This window comes from Oculina patagonica, chromosome 10 (assembly GCF_052425735.1).
Source record: "Oculina patagonica isolate OP01 chromosome 10, crgOcupat, whole genome shotgun sequence".
Classification (NCBI taxonomy): Eukaryota; Metazoa; Cnidaria; class Anthozoa; order Scleractinia; family Oculinidae; genus Oculina; species Oculina patagonica.
In genome coordinates this window covers 16,514,011-16,524,956 of record NC_135767.1, presented here as the reverse complement: position 1 = coordinate 16,524,956, position 10,946 = coordinate 16,514,011, and the positions used below count along the sequence as shown (strand labels likewise).

At 39.7% G+C, this 10,946-nt stretch overlaps 2 pseudogenes; both read left to right on the top strand.

Moving 5' to 3' along the window:
• The first annotated feature begins 689 nt into the window (after positions 1-689).
• LOC144628986 (uncharacterized) lies at positions 690-4,225 on the top strand (annotated as a pseudogene).
• A 986-nt stretch (positions 4,226-5,211) lies between these two features.
• LOC144667301 (uncharacterized) lies at positions 5,212-6,175 on the top strand (annotated as a pseudogene).
• Positions 6,176-10,946: the final 4,771 nt, after the last annotated feature.

The window sequence follows — 10,946 nt, the reverse complement described above, 5'->3', positions numbered from 1 at the left end:
TAAGTTCATGAATTTGCAGGTTTTCTAGATCTCTAAACGTTCTCAGCAGTTGTGATCATTTTATCTTAAATTTTAGTTTACAATTGTTTTCTCAGAGCTCTTCGCGTAAACTATAATATTTATATGAAATGAATATATGAAATTCATATATTGTACTGCGGATATACATTTTAAGCAAATGAAAGATCATCACAATAATGTACTCAACTAGCTTCAACTTAAGCAGTTGAGAAAAGCAAGCCTGAAAAAAATTCCCGTTCAAGCCTGACTTTTTTGAGGCTTGCCTTTCTCAACTGCTTAAGTTGAGTACATTACTGCGATGATCTTTCATTTGCTTAAAATATAATATTTATAAAAACAAGGAAACACGCGCCAAAGAACCGTGGAATTCTCAGGGAAACTCTCTTTTATAGTGCGTCCAAGTCCTTACCATTTATTTCTTTAGTGCACAGGATGAAAATAGATAGTAATGCGAAGATTTGAACTTAGCCTTTTCTAGCTTCTGCGCTCATTTGCGTAAAGTTACAAAACTACTATGTTCAATAACCCTCCTTAATCTATTTTTCAGGTACAACACTTACAGATTAAGGAAATCGTCATGAACAATATAGAAGAAATCATTGAAGCCATCGGCATAGCCCTACTTGTCGCCACTTTCCTTCTCAACACCGGTCGTGCTCTGAAAGCTATCGAGGTATGCAAGGAAAGTTTAGTTTTGCTAAATACTAAAGTGCTGAGTGGAAAACAGCAATTTGGCAAATTTATTTACAGAGAAATCTATTATACAATGTTCAAAGCGTTCTGTCGTATCCACGATGACAAAAATGCAATAGCATATGGAAGGAAACTTCTCGTCATTTACTGCGAGTGTGGTAAAACAGTCTGTAAAGGAAAGCTCAGCATAGACCTGGCACGGATATATCAACGTCAAAGTAAGTATAAAGAAGCAAAAGAACTTAATGAGAGAGCAATCACTATCATGAGAGAGATTGGAAACAAAAAAGGAGAAGCAGTGGCACGTGGAAATCTGGGAACTGTGTTTCAATCTCTCGGTGACTATGTCAAAACTAAAGAATATCACGAGAAAGCACTTGCGATCAACATGGAAATTGGTGACAGAGCAGGAGAAGCAGCAAATTACGGAAACCTGGGAACTGTGTTTTATTCTCTCGGTGACTATGTCAAGGCTAAAGAATATCACGAGAAAGCACTTGCAATCACCATGGAAATTGGTGACAAATCAGGAGAAGCAGCATGTTACGGAAACCTGGGAACTGTGTTTGAATCTCTCGGTGACCTTGTCAAGGCTAAAGAATATCTCGAGAAAGCACTTGCGATCAAAATGGAAATTGGTGACAGAGCAGGAGAAGCAGTAAATTACGGAAACCTGGGAAATGTGTATCAATCTCTCGGTGACTATGTCAAAGCTAAAGAATATCAGGAGAAAGCACTTGCGATCAAAATGGAAATTGGTGACAGATCAGGAGAAGCAAGATGTTACGGAAACCTGGGAACTGTGTTTCGATCTCTCGGTGACTATGTCAAGGCTAAAGAATATCGCGAGAAAGCACTTGCGATCATGGTGGAAATTGGTGACAGAGCAGGAGAAGCAGCACATTACGGAAACCTGGGAACTGTGTTTAAATCCCTCGGTGACTATGTCAAGGCTAAAGAATATCACGAGAAAGCACTTGCAATCAAGGTGGAAATTGGTGACAGAGCAGGAGAAGCAGCAATTTACGGAAACCTGGGAACTGTGTATCAATCTCTCGGTGACTATGTCAAGGCTAAAGAGTATCTCGAAAAAGCACTTGCGATCATAATAGAAATTGGTGACAAATCAGGAGAAGCAGCATGTTACGGAAACCTGGGAACTGTGTATTTACATACGAGAAAATATAGAGAGAGTAAAGAATATTTCGAGAAAGCACTTGCGATCATCATTGAAATTGGTGACAGAGCAGGAGAAGCAAGTAATTACATAAACTTAGGAACTGTGTTTGAAGTTCTTGGTAATAATGTCAAGGCTAAAGAGTATCTAGAGCAAGCACTTGCGATCGCAATTCAAATTGGTGACAGAGAAATAGAGGCATCAGCTTGCGTAAAACTAGGAATTGTGTTTCACTCGCTCGGTGAATATATCATGGCCGAAGAATATCTTGGGAAGGCACTTCCATTAGAACAAGATATTAGACACAGTGAAACTGAGTTCCAGTGTTATTGTCATCTTGCACTGACGAAGTTATCGCAAAAGAAGTTCCAGGAAGCTTTTCTCTACTTGTCTCGAAGTATTGAAAAATGCGAAGAAATGCAGGGTCTTAATGCGGACAATGATCAAATTAAGATATCCGTTGTTGACATTCATGTTTTTCCATACAAGGTGCTCAGTAGATTGTTGTGTGACACTGGAAATTCCAACAGTGCTCTTTATGTTGCAGAGCTGGGACGGGCTAGAGCCCTAGCAGACTTGATGGCAACTCAGTACTCTGCTGAAACACACATATCAGCCAACCCGCAGTCATGGATTGGCATTGAAAATGTGATAACAAAAGAAAGCAACTGCACTTGTTTGTACATTTCTTACTACCATCAAAGAGTGTTTTTCTGGATTCTCGAGGCAAGCGGGGTCATTTCTTTCCGAGAAAAGACAGTGGATAAAAACACTCTTTATAAACGATTAGCACAGCCAGCTGTAAATTTGGGTGAATTTTTTTTATCATGGCTAAAAGTTTCCGCAGCTTTGGTATTTTGCCCGAGGAGGTTTGCGAAGATCGATCTCTAAATGACATTGAGCCGGCTGAATCTGATTCTTCTCAGGAAGAGAGGCTGGCAGCTTTGCGACATGCAAAGGATGAAAAAGGTCCCAAACCGAGTTTAACTTTGTTCCAGAAATGCTTATCAATCCTGTATCTGACTTACTTCAAGAGCCTGAAATCATCATTGTTCCTGATCGCATCTTGTACCGTGTTCCATTTGCAGCTTTACTGGATAAAAATGGGAAGTATTTATCAGAGACTTTCAGGATCCGCATCATTCCTTCACTGACGACTCTCAAGCTCATTCAGGACAGTCCTGCAGACTATCACAGTCAGACTGGTGCTCTGATAGTGGGCGATCCTGATGTTGGTGAGGTGATTTACTGCGGGAGTCTAAATAGAAAGTTTGTGTCATTGCCTGGTGCAAGGAAGGAGGCAGAGATGATTGGACGACTGCTGGGAGTTGAACCTTTGTTAGGTCAACACGCAACGAAGCAGGCGGTACTTCAAAGGATAGAATCAGTGAGTCTGATACATTTTGCTGCACATGGTAATGCTGAAAGAGGAGAAATTGCGCTTTCCCCTGCAAGCACTACTACTGGGATTCCACAAGAAGACGACTACCTTTTGAAAATGTCCGACATTTCACAAGTTCAACTGCGAGCTAAACTGGTAGTGCTAAGCTGTTGTCACAGTTGCCGTGGACAAATTAGGGCCGAGGGAGTTGTTGGAATCGCTCGCGCGTTCTTAGGATCCGGAGCACGCTCAGTGTTGGCGGCACTGTGGGCTCTAGAAGACAGTGGAACAAAGCAGTTCATGAGTTGTTTCTACGAGCACCTTGTTCGTGGGGAAAGTGCCAGTGAATCTCTTCACAAGGCCATGATGTGGATGAGAGACAACGGTTTTAACAAGGTTTCTGAGTGGGCACCGTTTATGCTGATTGGAGATAACGTGACATTTAACTTCAAAAAAATAAAAGTTAGTTTAAAATAGGGAAAAAAATTTCATGATTGTGTTAGTTGGTTGCCTGTGTCAATGTTAAGTTTCATTTTATTACAAGTAACGGAGTTAGGATCAAAGTCTTACCGTGCCGCTTTAAATTCCTTTAACTAGGTTAATATTTTAAAGCCAAAACACTTTTTAGAGGTGATCAGATCGCTTACTCCTGTGATCGGTCTACAAATTAAACTGGCTTTTTTTGAAGGCTTCTTATCGCAGTATTTAAAAATAATTTCAAAGACAAAAAGTAGTATTTTTAAGCTGATTAGTCCAATCCAGTCCCCTCTCTGGATTTTCTGCCATTTAAATGTTTGGACTGTGATGCAAGGCCATATATAACTATTGAGTGCCGTTTTTTGTGCGTTTAACGATGCTAAATGCGCTTACAAACAGTTAAAAAATTTAGAAATAGTTAAAATGTTTAAAATCGATGCGCTCACTATATACATGTATGCAATTGAATTAATAAAAGCTAAAACTCTTAACATGGTCTATATATTTTTTAAGTAAAACATTGATAGACCCTATGACCTATGTGGAGCATGCAGATTTAACCCAAGGTGTTTGGGAAAGCCAATTTATAATTCATGAATGTATTTTCCGTATTATTTAAGCGCAGAAGGAAGCAAGTGGGTTTAAAGTATCCTGCTTTGAAAGTTTGGTTTTCGAACTGCACCCGTGCGAAATTTTGGAGCAAGTGGGACTTATTAAAGCCAATTTGTGGCTTCCTTTCTTCGAACAGTCCAGTGTATGTGCGAAGCAAGTGCTCTGCCTTGTAATATTTTTAAATGTGGTTTAATTCTTCAGTTTTATAAGAAATCCTTGCAATTTTGCCCCTGCTTCTTGGAGCGAGTGGTCCTAATGTGAGCCATTTTTCGTCCCCAGAGCTGCAAGTGGCTCTGAAGATATTTGATTTGATTGGCTAGATTTTTAACAAGAGAGAATTTAAATCTAGCCAATCAAATCAACCGTAGTAAAATCCCCTACAACAAAGGGATCTTAAAACGGTTGATTTGATTTGCTAAATTTAAATTTCCTTTGTTAAAGATCTAGCCAATCAAATCATGTGTCCCCAGAGCCACTTGTGTCTCGTGCCCCAGGCTCAGCCGGCTAAAAGGGACAAGAATGAATGTGAGCCTGGTCTCTATGTGGTTATGACGCTAATTTGATATTTGGATACGCCATCTTAGGCTTAAATATTTTCTTAGACATTCCGAAAGTTAAGAAAGTTAATAGAAAATCAAGGCTAAATGCAAATGGCCTGTAAAAAAACCCAACAACACCAAGTTTGCAATTTTACATAAGAAAACTGGAAAAAATAAAGACGTGTACATGTATTAAAGCAGTCGGTATTTGTGAACAGAGAAGACGTCGCAAGTAGTACAAGACCGAGATTGGGCCGAGTGATGGCGGAGTAGGAGCGAGCTAAAAGCCGTCCGCCTTCCAAAAGCTTTTCATGGCCGAAAAATTGTCAAATTTTTTCAGAAAACGCAGAAACAGATCGTCTACAAGTTCTGGAGACGAGACTTCGCCTCTGCATGAAGCGAAAAAACCCAGAGATCTCGCAGAAGCAACAGACGAAAGCACAAGCAGCGAACCCGAGGCAAACGACGAAATCATGGATGCTCTCAACAAAATTGAACACATTGGAGAACAACTCAGGAACTCCATAATCGCGAGACTGAGCAAACTTGACTCAATTGAAAGTTCCGTCAGAAATATAGAGACCAATTTGGCGAATCTCAAGGCAAGAACAGCCAAGCTCGAGGAATTTGAAGCAACGACCAAGAGCGATATAGCAGAATTAAAGAAGTCCTGTACTTTCAACGGCGATAAGTGCAAGGAACGTCAAGACGAGCTTAAGAAGAAGATAGAGGGGCAGAATGAAAAAATAGCCTCTCTGATTGAGGGCGAAAGAAAGCTGACTGCCCAAATAAACGACGTCATCTCCAAGAACCTATACCTTGAAGCCTATTCCAGGAGAGAAAACATCAAATATTTCAATATCCCAGAAGCTCGAAGACGAAGATACCGAAGAAGTGCTTAGAAACTTTTTGGAACAAGATCTCGGCTACCGAAACGCCCGCAACGTTGAAATTCAACGTGTACACCGCCTAACAACCCGACGGAATAGCGACACAGCTTCACGTCCAATCATTGTCAGATTTCTTCGATATAAAGATGTCGAGGAAATTTTCTCTTTAGGGCGACGACTAGAAGATACTGATTTCCAAATGTTCCGTGATCTTCCACTGGAAATCATTAAGCGCCGGAAAGATCAAATGGCAGTTTTCAAGGAAGCACGACGACAGGGCATGAGAGCATCTTTCAGCAAGAGCCAGCCCGACAAACTGTTTGTAAACGGCAAATTCTGGCCTCCCGGAAAACGTCTAGATGCAGCTGACGAAGCAGATGAGTAACTGTGTTTAATAATTATACCTCATACCTTACTTTCTTTATACATAAATCTCTATGCTTTAGGCGGCGGGCGGCTTAGCTGTCCGACAATACTTACTCGATCCGGTTTTCACCATTCGGACCCGCTAGTCGCTTAACCCAAGCTGATTAGGATTTTTTATAGTTTTGTTTATGCTTTATTAAATTGTTGATTACTTGCCTAACTTCACGCGCTTTAGTATGTTTATGTGTAATTTTTTGTGATTTTTCGTGCCACCAACGTGCTTTTCGTATTATTACAACACTTTTTTGTCGACTCCAGTATGCACAGATATACAAAGTACTTCGCCAAAATATTTCTAGATGTTTAGTATACAATTTCTACTTTCAAAGCTTAAAAATACGATTTTTGAGCAGTATGCAAATCAGTGTCGTCTGTGTTTTGTCCATAACGCTTTTATTGTCAAATAATCAAATAGTGCAGATATCGATTATATCACCTTTTTTTTTTAAACACAAAATAGATAACAATACAATCACGGTAGCTTCTCTCAATGTACGGGGCCTTGGGAATAACGCTAAAAGAAGAGAAACTTTTAATTGGCTCAGATCTAAAAAATATTCGATCTACATGCTGCAAGAAGTACATTGTTCGCAAGAAAATTCACACCTATGGGCTACTGAATGGGGATACAAAAGCCTTTTCAGCTCCTTCTCCAGCAAAAAAGCTGGTGTAAGCATTCTTTTTAATAACAACTTCGATCTTCAAATCAAAAAAACCTATATCGATGATTCAGGACGCCTTATCTTGTGTGACTTAAAAACAAATGGAAAAAGCATAACCTTAGAAAACATTTACGCCCCAAACGATGATGATCCTGCTTTCTTTAAAAATCTCTTTGATCACCTTCAAGATTTCGAAGGAGAAGAAATAATAATTGGAGGCGACTTCAATCTCGTTCTTGATGTAGAGAAAGATAAAAGAGGGGGTCTGCCCAAAACACATCACAACGCGCAAAAAACCATTCATGAGATATGCGATAACTTCGATCTTGTTGATGCCTGGAGAATATTGAACCCCGAAGAAAGAAGGTACACTTGGCAACAAACACAGCCTTCTGTCTACTGTAGATTAGATTTCTTCTTAACAAGTCAAAGTTTTCTGTGCAGCATTATCTCCGCAAACATTCTACCGGGCTTTAAGACAGACCACTCAATGATACATTAAATATATCTCTTCACTCAAATCCAAGAGGGCCTGGTTTTTGGAAACTCAACACATCACTTCTGGCCGATAAGGACTATATTGATTTGATAAGGTTAACTATCCGTGAAACACAGAATGAATACGAAAACGATGAGTCCATAAACCCTGCGCTTCTTTGGGATATGATTAAACTTAAAACGCGGGAAAAATCTCTTAGCTTCGCTGCTGCCAAAAAGCGTAAAACTTTGAATAAACAGCATGAGCTAGAAGAAAAAATTGCCTTATTAGAGAAAGAACTGGAACAGCCAGCTGTCGTCAGCGAAACGCAAAAAACAAATAAAACACAACAACTTGAGTTATTCAAAAGCGAATTAGAAGAGATAATCAAAGTACGTACCCAAGGGGCAATCTTGAGATGTAAAATTAAATGGTACAATGAAGGTGAAAAAAACACTAAATATTTTCTCAACCTTGAGAAAAGACACTTCAAACTGAGTACAATAAGCCAGCTTAAAATCACTGATCAAGAATTTGTCACATCCGACAGAGAAATCCTTGCTGAATGTGAAACCTTTTATAAAGAGCTCTACACATCCCAGAAAAATGTGATACCACGAGAAAGCGCTTTTTTCCAATCTGAAAATGACGCGGTTCTGGACCACAATGAGGCAATGAGCTGCGAAGGACATTTAACAGAACAAGAGTGTCTAAAAGCGCTAAAAAGCATGGTCGGGACAAAAGCCCTGGAACTGACGGACTCCCAGCTGAGTTTTACAAAACTTTTTGGAAAGACGTGTCTCCCCTTCTGATAAGTGCTCTCAACTATTCGTATGATGAAGGAAGTCTTTCGATCACACAAAGACGCGGAATCATTAAACTCATACCAAAAAAAGACGCAGAACCACATTTAATTAAGAATTGGCGGCCACTAACTCTCCTTAACTGCGACTACAAAATAGCCGCAAAAGCTATCGCAAACCGAATAAAATCTGTTATCCAAAAACTTATCAACAACGACCAGACGGGTTTCCTAAAGGGTCGATTTATTGGAGAAAACATAAGATTGATAGATAACATCATTAACCATGCTTCCCAAAAAAATATCCCAGGGCTACTGCTTTTTATAGATTTTGAAAAGGCCTTCGACTCGCTTGAATGGTCTTCTATAGAGCGCACGCTCCAGTATTTTGGGTTTGGCTCTTCTCTGATAAGCTGGTTCCAAACATTTTACAATAACATCGAAAGCTGTGTCTTAAACAATGGCTGGGGGAGCTGTTTTTTTCCGAATACAAAGGGGCGTTAGGCAAGGTTGCCTTCTTTCGCCTTATCTATTTATATTATCTGCTGAAATCTTAGCTAAAGCAATCAGATCGAACAAGAGCATAAAAGGAATACATGTAAACAACTCAGAAATCAAAATAAGCCAGTACGCAGACGACACAACCTTCATTCTTAACGGCACTAGGGAGTCGTTATCCGCCACACTTAGGACGATCGAAACTTTTGGAAGTATGTCTGGTCTCAGACTTAACAGCAAAAAGACCGAAGCTCTATGGATTGGATCAATGGTGGGAAATAAGGAAAAACTTTTTCCCGAGAAGAACTTTAAATGGCCAGAAAAGAAAGTTAAGGCCCTCGGTGTCTGGCTTTCTACTGATCCCAGCATCACATTAAACATAAATTATAGGGAAAAAACGGACAAAATTAGAAACATTTTAAGCAATTGGAAATATCGCCGGCTAACGTTACTCGGCAAAATCCAAGTAATCAAAAGTCTAGCAGCATCTCAACTTACGTACATTCTAGCCCCTTTGGCGACAAATCATAAAATTATCAAAGAAGTAAACGATCTCTTCTACAGCTTCCTTTGGGACAATAAGGGTGATAAGATTAAGCGAAGCGTTATGATAAACGACTATAAAAACGGAGGCTTAAAAATGGTTGACATTGTTTCTTTTACCAAATCGCTCAAGACTGTTTGGATTAAAAAATATCTTGACGACTCTAACCGCGGAAAATGGAAAGAATTTTTTGAACTTGAACTTGGGAAGTATGGCGGCAAACTAGTCTTCAGATGCAACTTACATAAACGTGACATTTTAAAGTCGATATCGGTCCAAGACCCTTTCCTACAAGAAATTTTAGAAATATGGTCAGAGGCTAACTTTGATGACAAAATCAAAACCGAGCAGCAATTTCTGGAACAACACATATGGCATAATTCACTAAGGGACTGGTCAATAAGTATCAGGGGGGGGGGGGTGGGCCGGAGCATTTGGAAAAGCGGTGGCTTGAAAATTTGTGACCCACCCCTTCCGTCTGGCTCAAAGCTGACTAACCCACCCCTGACAGGGGGTTGAAAATTACATGACCCACCCCCTTTGCTAAAAAAAAATCAAGGGACCTATCATTTCTTTATCATCTGTTAGGGGTTGGAGATATTTTATTTGACTTCAGCTTTTAAAGTGAAATTTCCTACATAGACATTTTCCCTGATGGACACTGCTGTTCCATGTACGTCTTTTTCCATTTCTTAACACACCAAAGAAGGATGAATTTATCACTTCTCATACTAGCCTTTTGTAAGTTTTCCACATATTTGTGTGTAAAGTCTATGGGGAAATTTAGACACAAACATATGCAAAAAACTGAATCAGTATATGATATTAATTCATAATCAGTTATTGAAGAGTTCATATTTTTATACAGAAATTAATAACATAAAATACAACCACTGTCCATCATTCATATTTGCAAATTGTTTGAGAAAAGAGTTTACTGGTATTAAAAGGCCTAAAGCCCAGCGTGAATCTATGCAGGTTGAAGAGAGTCAGGTAAAACTGATGAGCCATCTAGGGGGGTCAGGGGGGATGCTCCCCCGGGAAATTTTTATATTTGGGTCTTTTGAAATCGCTAGAAATTCATTTAAAACTGCTTACATGGAGAAACTTATCAATTTTATATACTGATGAATACAACTTTTCTTGAAACTATAACAGTTAAAAGTTAGCGAATAAATACGATGACCCACCCCGATGTATAGATCAAAACTACATAACCCACCCCTTTTCGAGGGCTCAAAAACTGATGACCCACCCCCTTTCTGCTCCGGCCCACCCCCCCCCCCCCCCCCCCTGTACTTATTGACCAGTCCCTAATTGGAATCGAAAACAGACCGGTTTTCTACAAACATCTTTTCCTGCATGGAATTACTAAGGTAGGCCAGTTAATGACGGAATCGCGCAGTTTTCTCCCTCTCGCAGATCTTATCAGCACTTACAATATACGAATACAACCTATAAAGTATCTAGGCCTTATTTCTGCCCTTCGGCACCATTACAATACTAACTGTCTTGGCAAAGAACCTTGTAGCACAGAAAATCCCGATACCTTCTCCGAGAATTTTATTATGAACGATAAAGCGAACAGAGTTGTATACCAGAAGCTCCTCTCTTCCAAAAGAACCACACCTTTAAAATGCCAAGAGAAATGGAACGACAGCATTAAATCTGATGAAAGATGTTCTGCTGACTGGACTAGTGCCTTTTGTCTGGCAGCTAGGTGTACAAAAAGCACAAAACTCGTAA